The sequence below is a fragment of the Oncorhynchus tshawytscha genome, linkage group LG29 (genome assembly GCF_018296145.1).
Source record: "Oncorhynchus tshawytscha isolate Ot180627B linkage group LG29, Otsh_v2.0, whole genome shotgun sequence".
In the NCBI taxonomy this organism is placed as follows: Eukaryota; Metazoa; Chordata; class Actinopteri; order Salmoniformes; family Salmonidae; genus Oncorhynchus; species Oncorhynchus tshawytscha.
The window spans coordinates 33,017,575-33,032,653 of record NC_056457.1 but is presented as its reverse complement, the minus strand read 5'-3'; positions in this window follow the sequence as shown (position 1 = coordinate 33,032,653).

The window sequence follows — 15,079 nt, the reverse complement described above, 5'->3', positions numbered from 1 at the left end:
AGCACGTAATTAGACCTGAAATGATCACGTAATTAGACCTGAAACGAGCACGTAATTAGAACTTAAATGAGCTCGTAATTAGACCTGAAACGAGCACGTAATTAGACCTGAAACGAGCACGTAATTAGACCTGAAACGAGCACGTAATTAGACCTGAAACGAGCACGTAATTAGAACCGAAACGAGCACGTAATTAGAACTGAAACGAGCACGTAATTTGTCAACTACATTTCTGAGGTTGAGATAAAGTGTGCATTCAGGTATTACAAACGGGTTACATTGATGAATATGTGTTTGTATGACAGTGGCATAACCACGGGACTCTACCCATAGGCCTTGTACCTTAGACAACCGCTGTTGATATCCATTCAGTTCAAATTAATTGGAGTCTTTTTGAAAAAAGACAGCATACCATAATCAAAGCATAACATACAAACCATGTAGCGTAATTAAAACACTGAAAGGTTTATATATTTTTTCTGTTCAATTGATATCTCATGAACATGTGTTTTTAGGACAGATATATAAGAGAGGTTTGTACCTTGACTAGTGTGGGCACAAAGGAGAATCCATAAGGGCATTTTGAAGACAAAGCCTCTCTTTGGGATTCAAAAGATTATCAAAGATGGGTGCTCTTCCTGCAAAACATCTAAGAGTCTCGACAGACCTCTCTAGTGAAACAAAGTTTATAGAGTTGGGGCTCAATTGTGGTTGTCCAATGGGGTGAGGGCAGAATTGTGGTTGTCCAATGGGGTGGCTGCTGGATTGTGGTTGTCCAATGGGGTGAGGGCTGAATTGTGGTTGTCCAATGGAGTGGGGGCCTGAATTGTGTCCAAAATATTGCAGTGACCAGAGTCAGTTTTCAACACAATTCGTTGTGGCATAAATATTTAAAGCCTAAGAACAGCATTCAGTGTTAAAGGCAATTGGCCACATCGATTTCCAGATGCCAGGACATCCATTGTGGTATTAGATGTCAGGGACCAGATGCTGGTCTTTAAGGAAATATATGGCCAACCGGCTTTTTGATGCCAGCTTTTAGAGAGAGGCCCAGGCTACACCTACGGCTTGTGTTGAAAACTGACTTTGGTCACTGCAATATTTTGGACACAATTCAGGCCCCCACTCCATTGGACAACCACAATTCAGCCCTCACCCCATTGGACAACCACAATCCAGCAGCCACCCCATTGGACAACCACAATTCTGCCCTCACCCCATTGGACAACCACAATTCAGCCCCAACTCTATAACTCTGAGTAAGAATGGACAATCCCTCCATGGGATGCAACATTGTGAAAACACAACAATGAGGAGGATCACTCCTCATTGCTAGTTTTCATTAAGATATGGATGGAGAAAAATTGGGTAAAAACGCCTTGGAAAAGAGAGTCACAAGCAAAGGATACCACTACTAGTACTGAAACAAACGGCCCAACACAAGAACAGGATACCACTCCTACTTTTAAATAGACCCAGCGCCAGGATAAAGTAACTTATGGGCCAGTTGAAATCAAATTCTGCTTTATATATAATCCAGAAACATACATTTACTATACAGAGGCTCTGAGATCATTGAGTGCTTTTGAAGTGACAGGTTGGTGTGAAATCTATAGTCCATCTCCTCTGAAATGTATCACCACACAGCACCCTACACACTAAAGCAAAGCCGTTTTGTTCATCAATATAGGCTACAAGATAGATAGGCTAATTTACCTATTAGAAACAGCCTATTTGAATGCAGCAAAACACACTAATTTCCCAAATCCCTAAGTAGCCCCTTTTATGCTAAAGGCGTTTAATTACTTACCAGACTTGAGTTAAAGGTATTTAAATTACTTACCAGACTTAATTTAGTTAATCAAACAGTGAAATGAATCACCGCTGAAAATAGACTTGGGCTAGGCCAGTAGTTCAAAGTAGACATGCTCAGACTTTTCTCGTTAATTTTTCCAGTGTAACTTTTTTTCTCTCTCTAATTTGCTAGATAACAGTTATTAGCAGCCATGGTTGAGTCACTCTTTAGTAGGTGTGAGTGAATGTATGACTCATCGAGCTAAATCTGACCATGGTTTAATTCACGTGAAGAAGACCAGCCCGGTCTCATAGACTAGACGTAACATTGTAAATGTAAATCCGGGACACAGATAAGTATTATTTAGTATGGTTACATTAGACAGAATGTTACCAAAGGAAAAAACAAAAGTAGGGTGGATAGGTAGGGTGGATAGGTAGGCTTATAACAAAGAATGCCTAGCAACCTAAAGTTTGCGTGTTAGAATCTTATCATCGACAAATTTGGCATTTGATCTGAATTAGCAATTTTGCAACTACTTACAACTTAAAAAAATATATATTTTGCAACTACCTAGCATATTAGCTAACCCTAACCTTAACCCTTTATACCTAACTCCTAACCCTAACCTTAACCCTAACCCCTAGCCTAGCTAACATTAGGCACCTAGCTAAAGTTAGCCACAACAAATTGACTTTTGTAACATATCATATGGTCTAAGACACTGCATCTCAGTGCAAGAGGCATCACTGCTGTACCTGGTTAGAATCCAGGCCGCATCACATCCGGCTGTGATCGGGAGTCCCATAGGGCGGCGCACAATTGTCCCAGCATTGTCCGGGGCTGGCAAAATTGTAAATAAGAATTTGTTCTTTAACAGACTTGTCTAGTTAAATAAAGGTTAAATAAAAAATAAAAAAGATATCATACCGAATGGATGATGGACATCCACAAATGAATACATATCAAACGTAACGTGTCTGGTTTACATTTACTATATTAGGTATACCCCTGAGACCAGGTTGAGAAGACTTACCCAGCTAAACGTGACCATAGTCTAATTGAAACAAAGGAGACTTACCAAGCTAAATGTGACCAGAGTTTAATTCAAATTAACGGTACTTACCCAGCTAAATGTGACCACAGTTTAATTCAAATTAACGAGACGTACCCAGCTAAACGTGACCACAGTTTTAATCACATGAATGAGACTTACCCAGCTAAACGTGACCACAGTTTAATTCAAATTAACGATACTTACCCAGCTAAACGTGACCACAGTTTAATTCAAATTAACGATACTTACCCAACTAAACGTGACCACAGTTTAAATCACATGAATGAGACTTACCCAGCTAAACGTGACCACAGTTTAAATCACAAGAACGAGATAATATTAGCTATCAAGTCCCTTGCTGACAAATTTTAGTCCAGTCATATGTGCCCTAGGTTTGATACAATGGCCGCTGCATGCGCTGGAAATGTTTGTGACGAGCAGAACACAGTAGCTGATGTTATGTTGATACAGTATACGTGATTAGGTGGGATGCACTGTGATTAACAAATGGTCAAACTAAACCATCTTCTCTAAATAAAATAACTGAGACTTTGTCAGCAGTTTATAGCCCTGAAATAAACAGGGTGGAATGATGAGAAGCTAGTAGTGTTCAGTATCAGGCGTTCTCCAAAATCTGTTAAACTAACATTTTATCTTTGTCAAAAGCAATTATCAAGTTTACATTACAACTGAATTGTAATATAAACTGCAAGGTCTCATGCTCAAAAAGCTATAGTATTTCCCATATTAAATATACAAAATAAAGGTATCATATTGAAAAAGCTACACATTCACATTCAGACACATTCACCTATTACCTTCACATATTACCTTCGCCTATTATCTTCACCAGTAGTTCAGAGTGGACATGCTCAGACTTTTCTCGTACATTTTTCCAGAGTAACTTTATTACCTTCACATTCAAACACATTCACCTATTACCTTCACCTATTACTTTCACCTATTACCTTCACATTCAAACACCTTCACCTATTACCTTCACCTATTACCTTCACCTATTACCTTCACATGCAAACACCTTCACCTATTACCTTCACCTATTACCTTCACCAGTAGTTCAGAGTGGACATGCTCAGACTTTTCTCGTACATTTTTCCAGAGTAACTTTATTACCTTCACATTCAAACACATTCACCTATTGCCTTCACCTATTACCTTCACATTCATACACCTTCACCTATTACCTTCACCTATTACCTTCACATTCATACACCTTCACCTATTACCTTCACCTATTACCTTCACATTCAAACACCTTCACCTATTACCTTCACCTATTACCTTCACCTATTACCTTCACCTATTACTTTCACCTATTACCTTCACATTCAAACACCTTCACCTATTACCTTCACCTATTACCTTCACCTATTACCTTCACATTCAAACACCTTCACCTATTACCTTCACCTATTACTTTCACCTATTACCTTCACATTCAAACACCTTCACCTAATACCTTCACTTATGACCTTCACCTATTACCTTCACATTCATACACCTTCACCTATTACCTTCACCTATTACCTTCACCTATTACCTTCACATGCAAACACCTTCACCTATTACCTTCACCTATTACCTTCACATTCAAACACCTTCACCTATTACCTTCACCTATTATTTTCACCAGTAGTTCAGAGTGGACATGCTCAGACTTTTCTCGTACATTTTTCCAGAGTAACTTTATTACCTTCACATTCATACACCTTCACCTATTACCTTCACCTATTACCTTCACATGCAAACACCTTCACCTATTACCTTCACATATTACCTTCAGATTCAAACACCTTCACCTATTACCTTCACTTATTACCTTCACTTATGACCTTCACCTATTACTTTCACATTCAAACACCTTCACCTATTACCTTCACCTATTACCTTCACCTATTACCTTCACATGCAAACACCTTCACCTATTACCTTCACCTATTACCTTCACATTCAAACACCTTCACCTATTACCTTCACCTATTACCTTCACTTATGACCTTCACCTATTACCTTCACATTCATACACCTTCACCTATTACCTTCACGTATTACCTTCACCTATTACTTTCACCTATTACCTTCACATTCAAACACCTTCACCTATTACCTTCACCTATTACCTTCACTTATGACCTTCACCTATTACCTTCACATTCATACACCTTCACCTATTACCTTCACCTATTACCTTCACTTATGACCTTCACCTATTACCTTCACCTATTACCTTCACCTATTATCTTCACCTATTACCTTCACCTATTATCTTCACCTATTACCTTCACATTCATACACCTTCACCTATTACCTTCACCTATCACCTTCACATTCAAACACCTTCACCTATCACCTTCACATTCAAACACATTCACCTATTTATTACCTTCAAACATCACCAAACTCATGGACTATGTTAATATTTCATAAGTCATATTGTACTTTTTCAAAATGACACACCTGAATTAACCAGAGTGGAATGTTGAGATTGAGAAATTTTAGTGGTGTTCAGTGTCAGGCATTCTCCAAGATTGAAGAAGAAACATCCAAGACCTCACAGTCCCACTAATGCTCACCACTGACATCGTAGCTCCCCCTAGCAGCAGTAACCATATACATTATTTTCATCAGAAATACCTGGAAGGCCCAACAAATGATACAAGGGATGGCTCCATAAATAACACATTTAATAAAACATTTAAAAAATAGACACGTGTCTCAGCAAAACATGGGTATATTCTCTTTTTGTTGTTGTTGCTTTTAGCGTGGGTTATTGCATCGTCAAGACTGTACTTATGTGAGAGCGAAATTACAAGAGTATGTTATAATACTGTTATTGCATCAAATGGTTGTTTTATGGAGTGGAATAAGGTTTTTGGAACACTCTTCTGTGCATCGTCCTCTGAATTGGGCCTCTGGGGGCTTAATGCTGACAGTGGATTTACCATGCCTTAGGCCACAGTCCATTAATGTGAGGGAGATGGCTCCGGTTTGACTGGAAGGTACCAGGGAGAGATGGCTCGTGTATGGATAATTTTGAGAGGAAGCTTGTTTTAGGGGGGACAGACCCTGGTTTCTACATAATGAGAACAGTCTTTTAAGCAGATACTGTCTGCTGTGAATTATTCATATCTTTCACACTAATCCTAACCTTGTGACCCATTCCATACACCTGTTGTTTGTCATGTACATTCAGGAGGATGTACTTTGCTATAAAATGCCGTGGCTGAAATCTGCTCGTTGGGCTTCTCAACGAATCATCTCGGGGTGGTTCGTCGACCAGCTTCATTACTGCAATAATTAATCTATGTTATTAATACGTTTTGAATAAAGTAAAGATCCTGATTGGTGATTGACCTTGTCTCTCCTCATTATTGATTAGTATTTCCACGGCAACTACCTCACGTCTTTCAATATCCGTGGCCCAGCTTGTCTATCTCCTTTCCTGGAAGAACTATCAAAAGCACACAATGTCCTGCAGTTCATCTTTAGACTGAGCCGAAGGCTAAAGGATACATTTATAACTATAAAAGTTGAGGTAGAGAATAATAGCTTATTCCTCCCCTTCCTCCTGCTCCTATTCCTCTTTCTCCTTATATGGCATTTCAATGTAGGTACACTGTAACTATAGGCTACAGCCAGACTGATGTGTTAGAGTAGGTAAACAACTGAGTGCAGGTTTATCGTATTGAAATGAAGTTGCAGTTTAGGCAGGTTGAAACAAAACGGAACTTGTTGTTGTGATCAACACAATTACACATCCTGTCGGAGAAACACCGGAGACAAATCATTCAAGTTACACAATATCTTCACGTTACATCTTCAAGTTACATCCTCAAGTTACATCCTCAAGTTACATCTTCAAGTTACATCCTCAAGTTACATCCTCAAGTTACATCCTCACGTTACATCTTCAAGTTACATCCTCAACTTACATCCTCAAGTTACATCTTCAAGTTACATCTTCAAGTTATATCTTCAAGTTACTTCTTCAAGTTACATCTTCACGTTACACAACATCTTCAAGTTACATCTTCACGTTACATCTTCAAGTTACATCTTCAAGTTACACGACATCTTCACGTTACGTAACATCTGTAACTCTGCAATCAGTCTCCATGTAGCTGCTGGTGTGGGACTCTTTCACACTAATCTAACACACAGGAAATACTTCAAAACTAGAATATTAGACGTAATCACAGCGAAACACTTGAAATCACGTTTGAGCAAATATTCAAAGCGTAAGGCGTTTCTCAGCTGAACAGAAATGGAGTTGTAAAGTACTAGACCCTTCACTCAATCAAGACTTTGTAGGACAAACCCCGTCGAGAACAAAAGCAACGTTGAAAATATGACCTAACAATATTTAAAAGACCTCATGTTCAAGCTCGAGTACATTCCCAATTATTATGTCACAATGGCATTCCCTCAACAAGGGTTTCATCTGGCTATAGTTTGAACCAGCACATTGCGGAGAAAAAAAGAGTTTTTTTTTAATAAAAAAAACTGTTGACATTTTTGACGGCGCGAACTAGCTCAATATCTAGCCGTCGGATAAGAGCGAGACCACATCGTCCACAAAGTGACCATTAGACTTACCACCTTTTTCTTTGTAGGGGCAACAGTTTGTAGGGGCAACAGTTTGTAGGGGCAACAGTTTGTAGGGGCAACAGTTTGTAGGGGCAACAGTTTGTAGGGGCAACAGTTTGTAGGGGCAACAGTTTGTAGGGGCAACAGTTTGTAGGGGCAACAGTTTGTAAGGGCAACAGTTTGTAGGGGCAACAGTTTGTAGGGGCAACAGTTTGTAGGGGCAACAGTTTGTAAGGGCAACAGTTTGTAGGGGCAACAGTTTGTAAGGGCAACAGTTTGTAAGGGCAACAGTTTGTAGGGGCAACAGTTTGTAGGGGCAACAGTTTGTAGGGCAACAGTTTGTAGGGGCAACAGTTTGTAGGGGCAACAGTTTGTAGGGGCAACAGTTTGTAGGGGCAACAGTTTGTAGGGGCAACAGTTTGTAGGGGCAACAGTTTGTAGGGGCAACAGTTTGTAGGGGCAACAGTTTTAGGGGCAACAGTTTGTAGGGGCAACAGTTTGTAGGGCAACAGTTTGTAAGGGCAACAGTTTGTAACAATTTGTAGGGGCAACAATTTGTAGGGGCAACAGTTTGTAGGGGCAACAGTTTTTAAGGGCAACAGTTTGTAGGGGCAACAGTTTGTAGGGGCAACAGTTTGTAGGGGCAACAGTTTGTAGGGGCAACAGTTTGTAAGGGCAACAGTTTGTAGGGGCAACAGTTTGTAAGGGCAACAGTTTGTAGGGGCAACAGTTTGTAAGGGCAACAGTTTGTAAGGGCAGTTTGTAAGGGCAACAGTTTGTAAGGGCAACAGTTTGTAGGGGGGGCAACAGTTTGTAGGGGCAACAGTTTGTAGGGGCAACAGTTTGTAGGGGCAACAGTTTGTAAGGGCAACAGTTTGTAGGGGCAACAGTTTGTAAGGGCAACAGTTTGTAGGGGCAACAATTTGTAAGGGCAACAGTTTGTAAGGGCAACAGTTTGTAAGGGCAACAGTTTGTAGGGGCAACAGTTTGTAGGGGCAACAGTTTGTAGGGGCAACAGTTTGTAGGGGCAACCGTTTGTAAGGGCAACAGTTTGTAGGGGCAACAGTTTGTAAGGGCAACAGTTTGTAGGGGCAACAGTTTGTAAGGCAACAGTTTGTAGGGGCAACAGTTTTTAAGGGCAACAGTTTTGATTAAATGTGAAATTTATCGCTCTCATGTGCTAATTTCTGTCCATTATTAAGTAGCATTTCTGACAATGCGAACATCTTTTTTTTAGCCAAAGCTCAGAGTTCTAACACCGGGTCAGTTGCTTGGCAACGACACAGCTGTTTCCACCAGGCTGCCAGTAGTAAGAAGTGTATGCAAACAAACCTGGGCTACTGTAGATAGCCAGCCATGTGGTGGTATTCAAGACAGGGTTATTAATCAATAAATGCAAACCGATATTTTGTTTAGCTAGGTACCTAGCAAACATCAGAGGCTACATTTTCAGGTCAGTCTATTTTGCTTGCTGGAGAATGTTGGTGGTCCCAATGTGTGTGTCTCTCTCACCATCACACACACACACAAACACACAAACACACACACACACTCAGGCCCAGGCCCATGAAAACACACACATGCGCACGCACGCACACACACACACACACACACACACACACACACACACACACACACACACACACACACACACACACACACACACACACACACACACACACACACACACACACACACACACACACCTCAAGCCCAGGAAAACACACACACCTAAGCCACAGAACCAGTTTCAGAATTGGACCACCTGACGTTGACAGAGGACCACTGTTCCCCAAATAGCACAGAAAAGGAATCTCCTAATTGTGTATTCTGAACATTAGAATCACGTTAGACGAATGTGTCTCTGAGCATAAGACTATTGTGACTTAAAATTCTTTCAAGGAGCAACACGAAATCATGTATCTAATAATTACAAATACCCAACTATCTGCTAAACTACAGCATGTTAAGTATTCATCCTATCCTTGGAGTCAGTAAACGCTAAATGCATACTATTCTCCATTAATATATACCCACCTTATGCATCAATATAAACCCACCTTCTCCCTCAATATATACCTGACTTCTCCATCAATATATACCTGACTTCTCCATCAATATATACCTGACTTCTCCCTCAATATATACCTGACTTCTCCATCAATATAAACCTGACTTCTCCATCAATATATACCTGACTTCTCCATCAATATATACCTGACTTCTCCATCAATATATACCTGACTTCTCCATCAATATATACCTGACTTCTCCATCAATATATACCTGACTTCTCCATCAATATATACCTGACTTGTCCATCAATATATACCTGACTTGTCCATCAATATATACCTGACTTCTCCATCAATATATACCTGACTTCTCCATCAATATAAACCCACCTTCTCCCTCAATATAAACCCACCTTCTCCCTTAATATATACCTGACTTCTCCATCAATATATACCTGACTTCTCCCTCAATCTATACCTGACTTCTCCATCAATATAAACCCACCTTCTCCCTCAATATAAACCCACCTTCTCCCTCAATATATACCTGACTTGTGGACAAGTGTCTTTTACACTGATAACAAGTTCAAATAGGTGCCATTAATACAGGTAACGAGTGGAGGACAGAGGAGCCTCTTAAAGAAGAAGTTACAGGTCTGTGAGAGCCAGAAATCTTGCTTGTTTGTAGGTGACCAAATACTTATTTTCCACCATCATTTGCAAATAAATTCATAAAAAATCCTACACTGTGATTTTCAGGATTTTTTTCCCTCATTTTGTCTGTCATAGTTGTAGTGTACCTATGATGAAAATTACAGGCCTCTCTCATCTTTTTAAGTGGGTGAACTTGCACAATTGGTGGCTGACTAAATACTTTTTTGCCCCACTGTATGTGTGTCTGTGTGTCTGTGTGCCAAACCTGGCCTGTGATTGGACAAATGCATTATTTAAAGCAGCAGTACTAATGAATACTATTATATCCTCACTAATGTGTGTTTATAGTTTTGCTGAGGAGCATAATGGAGCCAAACAGAGGGAAAGACATCTCTCTTCTCTTCTGGGAAAGATATCAACGGCACTGTGGTTTACAATACCAAATGACACACATTAAATAAGTTAATTGGGATGTTCTTGATGGGCAGCTTTTATTTGTTTCTTAAATGCTGATTAAAGATGCATTTATTTCCCCCTCCTTCCCTCCCTTTTATTATGTTCATTACATAGCTAGGATATTGGATGAGAGGAGTGTAGGATGGGGGGAGGAATGTCGATTGAGGGAGGGTAGTGTAGTGTAGGATGAGGGAGGGTAGTGTAGGATGAGGGAGGGTAGTGTAGGATGAGGGAGGGTAGTATAGGATGGGGGAGGGTAGTGTAGGAGGAGGGAGGGTAGTGTAGGATGAGGGAGGGTAGTGTAGGATGAGGGAGGGTAGTGTAGGATGAGGGAGGGTAGTGTAGGATGAGGGAGGGTGGTGTAGGATGAGGGAGGGTAGTGTAGGATGAGGGAGGGTAGTGTAGGATGAGGGAGAGTAGGATGAGGTAGGATGATGTATGATGAGGGAGGGAGGTGTAGGATGGGGGAGGGCAGTGTAAGATGAGGAAGGGTAGATTGAAGGAGGGTAGGAAGAGGGAGAGTGAGATGAGGGTGGGTAGGGCAGGATGAGGGAGGGTAGTGTAGGATGAGGGAGGGTAGTGTAGGATGAGGGAGGGCAGGATGAGGGAGGGTAGTGTAGGATGAGGGAGGGTGGTGTAGGATGAGGAAGGGTAGTGTAGGATGAGGGAGGGTAGTGTAGGATGAGTGAGGGTAGGATGAGGGAGGGTAGTGTAGGATGAGGGAGAGTAGGATGAGGTAGGATGATGTGGGATGAGGGAGGGAGGTGTAGGATGAGGGAGGGTAGTATAAGATGGGGAGGGTAGTGTAGGATGGGGGAGGGTAGTGTAGAATGAGGGAGGGTAGTGTAGGATGGGGGAGGGTAGTGTAGGATGAGGGAGGGTAGTGTAGGATGAGGGAGGGCAGGATGAGGGAGGGTAGTGTAGGATGAGGGAGGGTGGTGTAGGATGAGGAAGGGTAGTGTAGGATGAGGGAGGGTAGTGTAGGATGAGTGAGGGTAGGATGAGGGAGGGTAGTGTAGGATGAGGGAGAGTAGGATGAGGTAGGTTGATGTGGGATGAGGGAGGGAGGTGTAGGATGAGGGAGGGCAGTGTAAGATGAGGAAGGGTAGGATGAAGGAGGATAGGGAGAGGGAGAGTGGGATGAGGGAGGGTAGGGTAGGTGGAGGGAGGGTGGGATGAGGGAGAGTAGTGTAGGATGAGGGAGGGCAGGATGAGGGAGGGCAGGATGAGGGAGGGTAGTGTAGGATGAGGGAGGGTGGTGTAGGATGAGGGAGGGTAGTGTAGGATGAGGGAGGGTGGTGTAGGATGAGTGAGGGTAGTGTTGGATGAGGGAGGGTATTGTAGGATGAGGGAGAGTAGGATGAGGTAGGATGATGTGGGATGAGGGAGGGAGGTGTAGGATGAGGGAGGGCAGTGTAAGATGAGGAAGGGTAGGGTAGGATGAGGAGGGTAGGGTAGGATGAGGGAGAGTAGGATGAGGTAGGTTGATGTGGGATGAGGGAGGGAGGTGTAGGATGAGGGAGGGCAGTGTAAGATGAGGAAGGGTAGGATGAAGGAGGATAGGGAGAGGGAGAGTGGGATGAGGGAGGGTAGGGTAGGTGGAGGGAGGGTGGGATGAGGGAGAGTAGTGTAGGATGAGGGAGGGCAGGATGAGGGAGGGCAGGATGAGGGAGGGTAGTGTAGGATGAGGGAGGGTGGTGTAGGATGAGGGAGGGTAGTGTAGGATGAGGGAGGGTGGTGTAGGATGAGTGAGGGTAGTGTTGGATGAGGGAGGGTATTGTAGGATGAGGGAGAGTAGGATGAGGTAGGATGATGTGGGATGAGGGAGGGAGGTGTAGGATGAGGGAGGGCAGTGTAAGATGAGGAAGGGTAGGGTAGGATGAGGGAGGGTAGGGTAGGATGAGGGAGGGTGGGATGAGGGAGGGTAGGGTAGGATGAGGGAGGTGTAGGATGAGGGAATGGTTGGATGAGGGAGGGTAGTGTAGGATGAGGGAGGGTGGTGTAGGATGAGGGAGGGTGGTGTAGGATGAGGGAGGGTAGGGTAGGATGAGGGAGGGTAGGGTAGGATGAGGGAGGGTAGGATGAGGGAGGTGTAGGATGACGGAGGGTAGGATGAGACAGGGTAGGGTAGGATGAGGGAGGGTAGGATGAGACAGGGTAGGATGAGACAGGGTAGGGTAGGATGAGGGAGGTTAGGAAGGATAGGATGAGGTAGGTTAGAATGAGAGAGGGAGGTGAAAGATGAGGGAGGGTGGTGTAGGAAGAGGGGGGTTAATATGTGTGTGTGTGTGTGTGTGTGTGTGCGTGTGTGCGTGTGCGTGCGTGCAGATACCTCACGGATATTACATTCCACAGCCATCAGGGATATTTCCCCAGAGGGAGGCCTTTAGGCCACACTGTTATCAACATGACCATTATCTGTTCCTGTACTTGATATGAAGACAGTAATGGGGGAGACAGGATTACAGAGCAACACAACAGGACAAAACGCTGAAGCAATTCACAGCAGAGAAGGGAAGGGAAAATGATGAATGTTGAATGGGAGAATGGATCCATGCAGTCCATGGTCCATGGTCCTTCCATCCATGATTGAAAGAGTCAAAATGAAAATGTTTTCAGCTTTTCTTTCCGAGTGTCTCTTAATGTTTCCTCTTAATCCGGATATCTCAACCGTACTGGCCATGGAAAATGTGTGATTGCAGAGAAAGGTGACAATCCATGTCAGTTTACGAAGACACAATGCCTAGCATCATACAATATCTCTGGCTTCCTTCCTTGAAAGTATAGATTTCAGGTTTTTATCCCCGAGCCTGGTGCTGTCCATTAGCCCTGATGCCCTGGCCTATACAGGTCACCAAAATTAAACCAGTCCAGGGCTTTCTTTACCAGCTGATCAATGGCAAACAACAATGAAGACAGCCAGTCCACATGTAGCGTAATGGCGGAGAGTGGGAGATGACTTGGACCAGAGGAGTGTTATAAAGTCATGTCAGGTAAAACAGCTGAAGACAGAAGAACAGCCTTTTCAGGAAAAATACAGGTCCGTAAAATGTTGACTCTTGCACCAAGAGAAGATGATTGTGGTAATGAGAGAAAGTAGTGCTCAATGTTGTTTTTTATTATATTTAATTTAATTTAAATTTTTGTGTATTATTTTTTTATTTCACCTTTATTTAACCAGGTAGACCAGATCACCTTTCTTTAACCAGGTAGACCAGATCACCTTTATTTAACCAGGTAGACCAGATCACCTTTCTTTAACCAGGTAGACCAGATCACCTTTATTTAACCAGGTAGACCAGATCACCTTTATTTAACCAGGTAGACCAGATCACCTTTATTTAACCAGGTAAACCAGATCACCTTTATTTAACCAGGTAAACCAGATCACCTTTATTTAACCAGGTAGACCAGATCACCTTTATTTAACCAGGAGACCAGATCACCTTTATTTAACCAGGTAAACCAGATCACCTTTATTTAACCAGGTAGACCAGATCACCTTTATTTAACCAGGTAAACCAGATCACCTTTATTTAACCAGGTAGACCAGATCACCTTTATTTAACCAGGTAAACCAGATCACCTTTATTTAACCAGGTAAACCAGATCACCTTTATTTAACCAGGTAGACCAGATCACCTTTATGTAACCAGGTAGACCAGATCACCTTTATTTAACCAGGTAGACCAGATCACCTTTATTTAACCAGGTAGACCAGATCACCTTTATTTAACCAGGTAGACCAGATCACCTTTATTTAACCAGGTAGACCAGATCACCTTTATTTAACCAGGTAGACCAGATCACCTTTATTTAACCAGGTAAACCAGATCACCTTTATTTAACCAGGTAGACCAGATCACCTTTATTTAACCAGGTAGACCAGATCACCTTTATTTAACCAGGTAGACCAGATCACCTTTATTTAACCAGGTAGACCAGATCACCTTTATTTAACCAGGTAAACCAGATCACCTTTATTTAACCAGGTAAACCAGATCACCTTTATTTAACCAGGTAGACCAGATCACCTTTATTTAACCAGGTAGACCAGATCACCTTTATTTAACCAGGTAGACCAGATCACCTTTATTTAACCAGGTAGACCAGATCACCTTTATTTAACCAGGTAGACCAGATCACCTTTATTTAACCAGGTAGACCAGATCACCTTTATTTAACCAGGTAGGCCAGATCACCTTTATTTAACCAGGTAGACCAGATCACCTTTATTTAACCAGGTAGACCAGATCACCTTTATTTAACCAGGTAGACCAGATCACCTTTATTTAACCAGGTAGACCAGATCACCTTTATTTAACCAGGTAGACCAGATCACCTTTATTTAACCAGGTAGACCAGATCACCTTTATTTAACCAGGTAAACCAGATCACCTTTATTTAACCAGGTAGACCAGATCACCTTTATTAACCAGGTAGACCAGATCACCTTTATTTAACCAGGTAGACCAGATCACCTTTATTTAACCA